Source organism: Dermacentor albipictus, chromosome 4 (assembly GCF_038994185.2).
Source record: "Dermacentor albipictus isolate Rhodes 1998 colony chromosome 4, USDA_Dalb.pri_finalv2, whole genome shotgun sequence".
NCBI lineage: Eukaryota > Metazoa > Arthropoda > Arachnida > Ixodida > Ixodidae > Dermacentor > Dermacentor albipictus.
Genome location: NC_091824.1, coordinates 812,031 through 825,291, shown reverse-complemented (window position 1 = coordinate 825,291; position 13,261 = coordinate 812,031). Strand labels below are relative to the sequence as shown.

General features: G+C 46.8%; 1 protein-coding gene and 1 long non-coding RNA gene across 3 annotated transcripts in view; one reads left to right on the top strand and one right to left on the bottom strand.

Annotated features, from left to right (window-relative positions):
• mRpL32 (mitochondrial ribosomal protein L32) overlaps positions 1 to 13,261 on the top strand; it is a 149,457-nt gene that overhangs the window by 97,180 nt on the left and 39,016 nt on the right. The gene's annotated exons all lie outside the window — the stretch shown is intronic.
• Positions 878 to 4,397, bottom strand: LOC135896271 (uncharacterized). Of its 2 annotated transcripts, none has more exons than XR_011513794.1 (3): positions 4,132 to 4,397; positions 3,433 to 3,495; positions 878 to 1,066 (listed from the first exon to the last, which is right to left on the bottom strand). It is a non-coding gene; the product is annotated as an uncharacterized lncRNA (long non-coding RNA). The 2 variants fall into 2 exon arrangements; XR_010562658.2 differs by lacking the exon at positions 878 to 1,066 and adding an exon at positions 1,297 to 1,403.

The following is a 13,261-nucleotide window of genomic DNA, read 5'->3' as shown; positions in this document are numbered from 1 at the left end:
CGTTGCACCCATCATTCTTCTTTCCACAGCTCGTTGCGTCGTCCTCAATTTAAGTAGAACCCTTTTCGTAAGCCTCCAAGTTTCTGCCCCGTAGGTGAGTACTTGTAAGACACAGCTATTATACACTTTTCTTTTGAGGGATAATGAAAACCTGCTGTTTACCCACGAAACACGCAAGCAGCTATTTGATGTCTAAAAGATGTCTTGAACGGCTAATTCAAAAGCCTAGTAGCTGTCTTGATCAAGACATTTTGTAGCCATGGACGTCTAGAAGTACTTCAGTAAGCCCTGCTAACGTTACGCTAAAAGTTGGCTAATAGACAGCTTTACAAGAACTGAAGACTTTTATAAGACATTCCCTCAAATTTTTGCGGCAGCTGTTACAGTAACACGATGTTTGCCCACAGTTACAATTTATTTTAAATGAGGCATGGACATCAGAAAAAAAAAAGTTTTATTGTCGGATAGAGTGATGCAGAGGTAGTTTTTCCAGATGTAAACCATAGGAATAGTGTAGTACAGCCTCATTGGTCAATTCGTGCTTTTTAATTAGACAAATCAATTGAATGCCACCTATCAGAATTATTTTGCAAATAAAACAAGATCTGTATTGTATGCTGATATAATTCCAATGTTCACTCATTGACCTAAACAAGAACATCTCTGCATGAAACACGTCATTATTGACAAAACTTCGCCCTGCTGGATCTCCACCAAATAGAAATAGTTTCTATCAAAGAAAAATTTTGTCAGTGATGCTGCAGTTCAGGCAAAAATTACATCCTGGTTTCAGCTACAGGGGGCACAATAGCCACTGTGCTGCAATGAGTTAAGAAATAAAGGATAGTACACATCTGGAAAAACACTCTGTGAACCACTCTAACTAGCAATATAAATATATTTTTTCTGATGTCCATGCTTCATTTAAAAGTAAATTGTAACTTACTTTGTGGGTGCCTCTTGTAAGGTAACGCCACATGCTTGCACAGCATCACGCAGAAATAATGGCGAGTTCTTCGGCATACCATCCATTAGTGAATTCCTTGTACGTTGCATGTTACAAGAACTGAAAGATAAATCATAATATGCTGTTATTTTTTTTCATAAACTGCATGATGAGCTTTTCATGCATAAAAGGTGATTGCAAGCGAAAATGCAGCAAGGCATCAACATCACACCATGTCACATACTCATACTTTATTACCTAATAAATTAGAAAAGATGCAGAAAGTGTAATTAAGAAGAGTGACAAATAGCAGCAAGGGTGATCATGGATAAATCTTGAAGATGATTGCCGCCGCTGCCAGAGTAGGCCAGCCTTTGTAGGAGAGCACTGGCTGCCCACAAAAGCTTGCTGTCACAGGCCACGCATGATGGTTCTTGTAGACATAGGAAAGCAATACCTGCACAGAACAGGAAAAAAATGGCAAGGGAAGAAATGGGAATGTTGAAATTGGAACTTCAATTAGCAATATGTGCTAAGTAAGAAGTTTGGCTCACATTGAAAATAAATTTAAGCACTCCTTTCTCTTAAACTACGGGTATCTTAAGGTATGTATGCGATGATGTTTAAAATGACTAGTATATTTCCTATCATAAGAAGCCAACAAACACCGACACCAAGGACAACATAGGGGAAATTACTTGTGCTTAATAAATTAAATAAAGAAACGATAAATTAATGGAAATTAAAGTGGATGAAAAAACACCTTGCTGCAGATGGGAACTGAACCCACAGCCTTCGCATTTCGCATGCTCTACCAATTGAGCTACAGCGGCGTCGTTTTCCCATTCACTTTCTTGGGTATTTGTGTGTCCTAGTAGAACGCTGGGAGTGTTAGCCAGCGCCACAACTCAGAGACCTTGTTCCTGGCACATAGTCATTAAGTTGCATAGCAGTGTCAAAGTCAGCCTTTAATTTATTGTATGGTGTTTTGTGGCTAAAAAGCCACTTATCAACCTGTCAAACAAGTCTGAGAAGCTTCCTGCAAAATATAATCAGTTTAGAACAGTAATTCACTCTGCAGGTAAATGATGTACTAACTTAATTAAAAAGTTAAATAGCGTTTTATATTGTTGAACTAAAAGCAAGTTTGGCATTTTGCGCTGCCTAGCTGTTGCCTTTCTTTCAAACTTAAACATACACAGTACAGAGTAAGCAGGTAGCATGCAAAGGAGGACTGGTGATAAAGTAGTGTTCCAAAGCAACACTCCTAGCTGGATCAATCACTTTTGTTGATATATTTTCATGTGACCCTAATTGGCTTCGGGCAATACCTCACACAAATGACGCAACACCTTGGATGATGCGTCATACAAAGTTGAAAGTATCTCATGATGTGATCAAACGATAACATTGCCCACTGACTTGGAAGTGTTAACATGCTGTTTGCGTGAGAAAGTGCAAAGTGATTCGTATAGGTGGCAAATTCATCAGTGTATCTATAGCCTCAGGTAATTCTGAGCATCTATGCTGACTTGCAACTGAGAAGCCACTGCACACAAAAAGGTGTATTCAAGTAATGGTCCATGCAGAATAATTGCCCACCTAGTGAAAAGGCGAATGTGGCAGGCTAATGGGCCAGAGCAAAGAGATTGATAAATTTTGATAACACCTCCAATGATATTATTGAAATAGGTGATAAAAAACAGCACAGGTAAAATTGCAGATATGACAAAATTTTAAAAGCACCTCTGCAAACTGCTGGAGCCCTCAGCATCATGCCTGTTCTACACGCACATATGTTGCAGCGCAATCTATATCTCAGACGCAGGCGCCTCCACAGATGACTTTGTGATCTCCTCAGAATAAGGTTAAAAAACAGTCTGGCACAAGCTACTTGATGTGATTCATTTTGCAAGCGCCAGCCTAGTGCTGATGGTGCTAGAGCGAAATTGAAGTTTGTCCTTGTATGGAAGCCTTGGCCCATGTTTTATCAATTCTAGCGGCAAAGAACACCTTTTACAGCACACATAAATCTTAAATTAGACTGCTTGCTAATGCTGTACAGCAAGTTCCTGTAAAGAAACTAAATCACACAGAAAACATTTAGAATACCAAACTAATCAAATACTGGCTTGAATACATTTGTGCATTAGGGAAGCAAGGTGTAATGTACACTGTTGTAGAAAATTTTTACTCATGTATGGAATACTTCTATGACACAGCAGAGTTAATTTTGAGTTCTTACATAGCAATGACTACCTACACGTAAATTTTGTAAGGCTTAGGGAAACTAATTATTAGTAGAACTGTGTATGTACACCGGCACTGAGAAATTGGTTATAATAGTGGCAGCTTATAATGGACCAGTGCAAAAAAATGGCCGTTTGTGAGACACCAACTAACTATTTTACCACGAAGCGCTCCCTGGCCTTAAGCCATATAAAAAGCACTGGGAAGACCAGAGAGGGTACAGTACATTGGCTTACACTGATCATGATGAGGTCCCGTCATCCAGCTAGCGCCAAGGTACAAGAAGGATGTCCAGCCGTCTATAGAGTGAAAGGGACAACATAAGATAGCATCAAGTCAGTTGAAAGGCAGATTTGCAATTACAAATAAGGTGACCCAGTCACAGTCATTCATTAATAAATGCCAAGCTGTCGTGATTTCACTCCCAGATGAAGCACCTACTAGGTTAAAGGTTTTGCTGCTTATTTATAACAAAACACAAGTGAAATTTGTACATCAGCAGACGATTTAATTTGGAATTGTATAGATGAAGTAAACACTGCAGTTATATTTTTTGTTTTGCTATAAAGTGGGAACGCTACAAACTGCATAGTCACTGACACACGCGCGCACACGCAAGAACTAAAGGACACAAAATAGGGCGAGTTCAGTCTGGTTCAGCATTACAGCCAGCGCGTCGTCTTCGAATGGACTCCTTTCGGTTGGTTCGTGCTACGTTAACCACAAAGACCAACAAGCAGGGCAAAGTTCTGACTGTTGTTGCGGAAGTCGTGGAGCGAGGTAGTGCTGAACGGCTGAACACAAGCAGTACCCTCGTAAAAGTAATGACGAAAACTCGCAGGGCAGAAGAGCCCATATATCAAGAATTGTCGCGGGTAACACCTAAATATGTTCACATTGTTGACGAAAAACGAAGCGCAATGCATTTCACTTACCGGAAAAAGTGTTATCCGAACGTGCGACGTACAAAGACGCACCGAGACACGAAGGCGGCGAACGCAGATCCCGCCATTGTGGTAGTAAGCCGTCGGCGAAAACACGCAATACAGCCGATGTCACGAAGCACTGATGCAAAACACACGGCACACAGCATCAGCACACCTAAATGACTCCAGTTAATATCCAGTATAAACGTACAGAACGGCTTAGAATGACGCACAACAGGATAACGAACCCACGACCGAAACATAGCGGGCGGCGGTGGCCGTTTTTTCAAACTTCCTGCCTCTCAGTGTTTCCAGCACAGAATGAGATGTCCGGCAAATTTGGATTACACCGCCGAAGTGATCGCAGCGCGGTGGCTCTGTGACACCGCTGTGCAACACCGGCGTTTCGCTCCTGCAGCTGTAAATACCTGCTGCGCGAGCATAGAATGGTCTACAGGCGTCGTGTGCGCGCCCCATATGGAAAACAATAACACGCCTTTGATTGTTGAAGTTCTGGTGTGAAATTATTTAATGGTAAAGCCAATTAACTTATGTTGCTTCCAACGAGTTCGATTTGCCTGTGGCGTCTTTTATTCGCTAACGCCGACGGCCGACGGTAACCGCACATTTAACACGTCGTTTAGCATTTTATGCACTTTTAGACAAAAAGATCTAGAAAAGTTCTTGAGTTAGACATTCTGAATGCGTTTACCAAAACAGACTCTAGTGACACCAGTAGTGGGTTTTGCCGCAGATAGAATATATTGTAGCATAGTCCAAGTGCTGAGGTTATGTTTAGAAGAAATTCTATTTTCAGTCTTATCATAGACCAAGACGTTTATAGCCGTTTGTAGCCGTTTCAAGAAGTTTTTAAGAGGTTCTGTGTTTCGTGGGTATGATCTGAGAATGCCTGCCAACGCACCCCAGCCCATTCTTATTCTTCTGATTATTTCCGTCTTATGATCCGGATCCGCCGTGACTACCTGACCTAAGTAGATGTATTCCCTTACCACTTCCAGTGCCTCGCTACCTATTGTAGATTGCTGTTCTCTTCCGAGACTGTTAAACATTACTTTAGTTTTCTGCAGATTAATTTTTAGACCTACTCTTCTGCTTTGCCTCTCCAGATCAGTGAGCATGCATTGCAATTGGTCCCCTGAGTTACTGAGCAAGGCAATATCGTCAGCGAATTGCAAGTTACTAAGGTATGCTCCATTAATTTCTATCCCCAATTCTTCCCAATCCAGGTATCTGAATACCTCCTGTAAACACACTGTGAATAGTATTGGAGAGATTGTATCTCCCTGCCTGACGCCTTTCTTTATTGGGATTAAGTTGCTTTCTTTATGGACGACTACGGTGGCTGTGGAGCCACTATAGATATCTTTCAGTATTTTTACACATGGCTCGTCTACACCCTGATTCCGTAATGCCTCCATGACTGCTGAGGTTCCTACAGAATCAAACGCTTTCTCGTAATCAATGAAAGCTATATATAAGGGTTGGTTATATTCCGCACATTTCTCTATCACCTGATTGATAGTGTGAATATGGTCTATTGTTGAGTAGCCTTTACGGAATCCTGCCTGGTCTTTTGCTTAACAGAAGTCTAAGGTGTTCCTGATTCTATTTGCGATTACCTTAGTAAATAGTTTGTAGGCAACTGACAGTAAGCTGATCAGTCTATAATTTTTCAAGTCTTTGGCATCCCCTATCTTATGGATTAGGATTATGTTAGCATTCTTTCAAGATTCCGGTGCGCTCGAGGTCATGAGGCATTGCATATACAGGGTGGCCAGTTTCTCTAGAACAATCTGCCCACCATCCTTCAACAAATCTGTTGTTACCTGATCCTCCCCAGCTGCCTTTCCCCTTTGCATCACGGTCAACTTCTACCAGAATGTTGGTTGCCAAGCATGATCATCTTAAAACATAGTTGACGGACTCGAATGCGCACTTTTCGTTCATACCCAATTTGATCAGGGGTGCTACCCACTTCATCACAGTGCGCTCTCTGAAAAAATCTTCTGAACCTGTCTTTCAGACTGTGAATCTTTCAGACATATCCAAACACATTCCCAAACCTACAAAGATACAGAAAAATGTACCCACTAAGATATTGCGGCATTGCCCCCCCCCCCCCACCGGGGGGGGGGGCGACACGCCCTACACTTTTCCACATCTCATGGGGGTGCGGGGGCACACCTCAACACTTGAAAAAGCTTAGTACGTCGTTTGAGCGGTGGGAGGTACAGCTGACTGGCGACACCCTGGTGGGCCAAGAAGACCTCATTCAAGAAGTTTTTCAAGCAGCCATGGCCAATGGAGTCCTGGAATGAGGATGGCACGCACTCGACCTCGAGAGCAACGACCTCTATGGTTGAAATAAATGTTTTCTCTCTCTCTTCTGAGTGTACAGGAGACGTAGCTGATGGTGTCAAGTCAGTTCTGCTTATGCTGGCGATCTAAATCCCACCCTTATCTGCTAATGCAGCAGCAGAGTCCACGAAGTTGCCGCGACTTAAGATGCACTTCACATTCGCTTCCAAAAGGTATTTTGGCGACCAAATACAGCACAGTGGTAGTCTGTTCAACATGGTCATCTGATCTGGCAGCAATCACAGACAGAATATGCTAGAATTACACTGATTTGCATTGACAGCGCTACCCTTCCAAGCTGCCGCTTAGAGAAAAGGCGATTCGCACATTCTAGTGCGTGGAGGAGAGCAGTGCGGCACACTGGTTCGGGGCTACTTTCTGTCTCGCCAATAAAACGGGCTATACTGTCTTCAGAATTCAGCTTCCTATAACAAATGTGAGGGCAATCAGGAAAAAAAAAATCTCAAATTTTTGGGACGTCGAGGTCTTGCCTCTTCGTCGCTTCGGAGGCCTGCTGGGTAGCCCAGAGTTGGTCGTCGCGATGGGAGCTGCGCAGGGCGGCGTGCCATCTCGACGAGAGGGTCACGGAATTGAGATATCGGTATTGATGTTTGCACTCCCATAGCATCTGGGGGAGGGTTGCTGATTGAGTTTTACATATCTTGAACGTCTGGCTTGGGTAGATGTCTGGGTATATGATGTGATAGCGTGGGAGGAAGGGGTATGTATTGGTCTGTAACAGGCGAAGGGTGGTTGCCTGTGCTCTGTTTAACTTGCGGTGAAGGGTGGGGAAGGTTCTTCTGGCGAGGGAAAATGACTTCACAAGGTCGTTGTATCTTGTAAGGCGGTCGCGTCCTGCGGGTGCACCTGCACTGTCCCCGGCACGGTTGACTAGTCCTTGTGCTACGGAGTGTAATAATAATAATATTTGGGGTTTTACGTGCCAAAACCACTTTCTGATTATGAGGCACGCCGTTGTGGAGGACTCCGGAAATTTTGACCACCTGGGGTTCTTTAACGTGCACCTAAATCTAAGCACACGGGTGTTTTCGCATTTCGCCCCCCATCGAAATGCGGCCGCCGTGGCCGGGATTCGATCCCGCGACCTCGTGCTCAGCAGCCCAACACCATAGCCACTGAGCAACCACGGCGGGTGTGCTACGGAGTGTGTAACATCGTTAAAGTTGGTGAGGTGCGAGTGGACAACGCCGGCGTGTGCTGGGATCCAGACGAAGGTGATTTGATTTTCAGACGAATGCGGGGCTTTTTCTAAGATATGGAGGGATTGTTGAGAAATACGACCCTTGATGTAGTTGTTGATTGCTGCGCGAGAATCGCTCAGTATGGTGCGACAGGCTGGGTCAAGAGTGGCCAGGGCGATGACAACTACCTCGGCCGTCTGGGCATTTCGGGTAACGATGCTGACAGCATGTCGGAGCAAGCCGCCTGCTATGGTAATCGCCGCGAAGCGCCGTACATCTTGGTATTCAGCTGCGTCGATGTAGGGGACGCCCGCGGTGTTGGCATAAGCTTTGATGAGGGAGGTAGCTCGTGCCTTTCTGCGTTCTTTGCTGTGGTCTTGGTGCATGTTTTTGGGAATAGGGTCGGCGTGTATCCATTGCTGAATGTCGCGTGGTATTGGGTGTTTGTCTCCATGCTGGCGGTGGAAGGTGATGTCAAGCTTGGTTAGAATGCTGTGGTGCGTTTCCCTGAGGGTAAGCAGCTCTAGTTTGCATCGACGTTGCACTTCGATTAACTCGTCTAGCGTGTTAAACTAGTTTCCACTACCTAATTGTAGTAAAAATTCCGTGCGGGTGTGGTTGGGTGGTATTAAGGCCTGCTTATAGGCTCCTCTGATGATGTCCAGTTTAGTCTTTTCAGCTTTGTATCAGTCGAGAAAGGGCGCAATGTAAGTAATGTGACAGATGATAAAAGATTGGACAAGGCGGATGAAGCGAGAGAGAAACTTCTGGGACAGGCCGACCCAACGACATGGTGACCAAAGCAGCACCCAAGCACCTTGGGCGAGCTGACCATCCCGACGGGACCGGTCATAATGCTCTTTTTCCAGATGTTGCAAGGCTAAAGCGGGAAACACACGGTCCGATTCAGTGTCCGATCCGGCGTCCGACGCGCCGGAACGGCAGCCGGAATCGAGGTGTTTTGCCGTGCCGAAGCGCCGGATCGGACGTCCGGCGTGCGACAAACCGGGCAGATTTTCATCGTCCGACGCGTACGACAACCGCACCGTCGTCTGGCCGCACCCAATGACAGCGCGGCTGGCATGTGACGTTCTCCGACGTTCCCTCCACCGAGGCTGCGCTAGCTGGCCGGTTTCTCGCAGTGTCGTTTTTTTTTTTTTGTCCCTTGGCTGCTGCAGTTTGTTTACGACACGAAATAGCTACCATTTCGGTAAAATTATCTCGAACATGTGCCTGTTATGCAAAGCAACGCCTAGTACACTAGCACTAAGCTACTGGCGAGATCGGGAGCCCCGGCGCGAGGGCATTTTGCGGGCAGACATCACACAACGACCGTCTGAGCGAGGCTGCTCGCTTCGCTTGCACGCAGTGGCGTAGCAACAGGGGGGGCCTGGGGGCCGTGGGCCCCGGGTGCAAGGGGCCGGAGGGGGGGGGGGGTGTCATATATGCCTGAAGGCACCCCTCTTTCCGCCGGCTTGGCTGGGCGCAAATAGCAACGAATGCTCCGGTATCCAGTAGCCCGAGCTCATGTACCCGATGGGTTGCGCCGCAGTATTTTAGGTTGCAGCTCTATCAACACTCCACGAAATAATTGCACGAATGTGCGGGCTAAAAAATTTACTTCGCCAAATGGTCGCTGAACTACTCGCCTTAGCGCAACGTTTCATGTGGGGTGCGCTCGTGCCGTGCGTTCATGCTGGGAGCAGGCGTCGCTAAACATACAGTCAGGTGTTATAAGGCGTTGAGGCTCTTGGGTCCTTCTTTCGAACCGAACGCGCAGCGAAGACGAACAAAGACAGCAGCGAGAGGGCGTTCAACGAGCGCGCCCGGCGCTCTCGTTTACGGCGAAGCGTTCGTTGAGAGCGACATTGCATAAGTGCGGCCGTGAAAAGTCGCGAATGGGATTCTCTGGATCGTCGTCAGACTCGGTGCTTGGAGTTCCTGGAATTTATCGCCAAATGGAACTTCTTACTTACTGTTATCTTTCGCTTGTTCCTCACGAACTGCGTGTCAGTTGCATCACGCGAAAGGAACTGTTCCAAGTTAAAGCTGATCAAGACGTCTCTGCGCTCCACCACGAGTGATGAAATTCTGTCAAACTTGGCGATACTGACCATAGAAAAAGAACACGTAAAAAATATATAATCTTTACTACTGTAATGTGTTTGCAGAAGCGAAGTGTCGGAAAAAGAACTTCTGAAGGAAATGTGTCCTTACCGGTCATTACTTTAGTGCAAAACGCTCGATGTCCCATCATGGTTTGTGCATCGGCAGTATGTATACAATGTGCTATTTATCAATTTTGAATTGTTGTATTCGTTCTTTATCAGTTTCGCAGTGTTCAATAAAAGATATTTCTCCTAGTCCTAGCTAACCGTTTCTTTATCATTTTGTTGTTGTGTGCCTTCATGTCACAAGTACAGTGTATGTGTCAGCTACACGGAATTTTATAAAAAAAGGTTAATTTTGTAATTATATTTTCCGATATTCTGTGATGTTATGTGCCTTTGTGATTACTAGGAACTCGGTAGCGTGAAAAATATGGCAGAGTAGTTATAACCATATCCTGAATAATCCTTTAATTAGTACTTATAGAGGAAGCACTTCAATTCGAGAATCGAGGACCCAAAGTCATAGTATTAACTCAAGAAAAACTTCTTAAACAAAATCGTTTGGGTGCTACAGCCTACAGTACTTTGGCACTGCGGGTGGCGCCCAGTATGGCAGCAGCGACAGAAATATTAAACAGTGGATGCAGTGACCTTGATCCCTCAATCATCTCCATTGCGAGTGCGGACCAACAGTAGTGCAAGCTTTCGCTGGCACGGGCTTCGTCACGGCATTTTTTTTATGGTGACGCCAAGAATCGACGCGAAGCGGGGTCTATTCTGCTCCCAATCTTGTGGTGGTACCGCAGCTCGGATAATCACGTTTGTCCGTATAGCAGCAAATAAAAACAAGGCTTTATTGATCACAATAAAGAGAACTCGCAATTGTAATAGCATTGGCGCCCGCGCCGCAGGGAGGCAGGTGGCATTTTCTAATAGGGTAGGGAGAGCAGCGTCACTGACACACAATTTAATTTTCGTTTTCGTTCAGGGCTGCCCACAGCCAAAATACTGCGCGCCATAGTACCTAAGACGATTTTTGTGAAGTTGTTGTAGGGCAAGATATGAATGTCGGGCTTCAATTTTGCAAATGCAATATTGCCGCTAAAATTGGTAATTAAAACTTTATAAAGATGTTTTTGTTGCCTGAGACGTGAGCCACATTTTCCATGATGCCGCATTTGCATTGGCTGCCAAGCCTTACAGTTTGTTTGACAGAAGATGTGCACATGCGCTTATCGCAAGTAATCAGTGCAGCACCCTGTGTTATTTGGCGCAGAAGAAACAGCCTGTATACCTGCTGCATTCGCAATCTCTGGGAAAGAAAGCGAAGGAGAGAGGGACCCGGGGGACGTGCGCGGTATCCGAGGCGGCTGTAGTGGTGTTGACACCCGGAAATTGTCGACATCCTCGCCTTCCTCGACTACACCCCCGGAGGGTGGGGGGCGGGGGGTGACAGAAGACCTATGGGCCCCGGGTGCAATACCACCTAGCTACGCCACTGCTTGCACGTTTGCCCTTCGCAACGACTGCGTCGAGCAAACACCAATTGTATCTAATTACGGGTGACCTAAGTGTAGAGTGTTAATTCTTTTGGCAAACATAAGCGCTCTTCGACGAGCTCGGGTTGGATCGTAAGCGCTGGCGGCCGTGGCGTCTGCCTAGCTAGGCCTACCGGCCCTGCCGCTGGCTGTTAACGGAGTCGTCAGTAAACAATGCGCCGTTGTGAAGTGTTCTGTCACTCGCAGGGGCATATATTTAATGACAGTGTTCGCGTAAAGCGAAGCAGTGCTGTGCAGAGCTGTTTATATTGCGTTTCTCGATGTGGCTATGAAGTAAAGCTGGGGCGCTGGATCTGGGCGGAGCTTACGCGCCGCTCAATCTTTCCGATGCACGCACCGTGTGCCCCGAGTCGTCGTATGCCGCATGCCGGAGCATGCGGCGCCGCACGTCGGATCGGACGCCGAATCGCACCATGTGTCTCCTGCTTAATACGCGATCGGGCGACTTGACGCGCCATGTGAGCGCGTTCGATGACTTCACGAGCGTACTCAGTGGCAACGCGGGGCACGGAAGGTAGGATGGTGTCAAAGGGCAAAGTGGGGTCGCGATCATACAAAAGGTAAAAGGGCGAATACCCTGCGGTGTCATGTCGAGACGAGTTATACGCGAATGTCACGTAGGCCAGCGTGGCGTCCCAGTCGCGGTGATCGTTGGAAACGTACATCGACAGCATCTCTGCGATTGTTCGGTTGAGACGTTCTGTAAGGCCATTCGTTTGTGAGTGGTAGGCGGTGGACAGCTTGTGCTTAGTGGCACAAGAGCAAACGAGGTCGTTGACAACCCGAGACAAGAACGAGCGGTCGCGGTCTGTAAGGAGCTGTCGAGGTGCACCGTGCTGAAGAATGGCGTTGTGAAGAAGAAAATCGGCCACGTCAGTTGCGCAACTAGTCGGCAACGCCTCTGTTACCGCGTAGCGTGTCGCCTTATTAGTAGCGACAACGATCCACCCATTTCCTCTAGTCGACGTCGGAAAAGGGCCAAGCAGGCCAAGGCCTACGCGAAAGAATGGTTCAGAGGGAACTCCATTTGGATGGAGTCGGCCGACAGGTGGCAGGGGAGGTTTCTTCTGGCGCTAACACAATTCGCAAGTTGCGACATAACGACGCACAGAGCCGTAGAGACCCGGCCAGAAGAATCGGCGTCGTACGCGGTCGTATGTACGTAAAGCTCCGTGTCTCGCCGTCGGTGCATCGTGAAGTTGTTTGAGAACGACGGATCGCACATGACGAGTAAGGACAAGGAGCAACTCGGGGTCGTCAGGGTTGATATTGCGGCGGTAGAGGATGCCGTCATACAGCACGAACATGTGTCACGTACCGTAGGTGCTGCCAGATTGCACTCCAGCGATGATGGACTGTAATGATGCATCGTGTTGTTCAGCGCGCTTGTCGGTCATGTCAGTCAAAGCAATCCCGCAGGTCACCGGATCATGCGCAGCAGGATCGGGAGGATCCACGGGGTGACACGAGTGGCAGTCAGCGTCCTTGTGCAAACGTCCAGACTTATAGTTGACAACATATGAAAATTCCTGGAGCCGCAAAGCCCAGTCACCAAGCCGTCCTGTCGGGTCCCGGAGGGAAGACAGCCAGCAGAGGGCGTGGTGGTCTGTAACGACCGAGAGCAACGAAAGCAAAATGGCCAGTCCAAATTTGAACGCTGAACAAATAGCAAGTATAGTCACTAGAGTGGAGGAAGAAATTGGCAAGTCGCCAAGTAAGGGGTGGGAATATGGTGAGCTTCTAAGTGTATTAACGACAGAAATACGGAAAGAGAAACAACGTGTTCATTGGAAAGGAAAAAAGAAACCGAAAAACTGGTGGAACAAGGAGATACGAGAAGCGATCGCCGAACGACAGAAAGCATCTCGAGAGCACAGGCAGGCAAAGA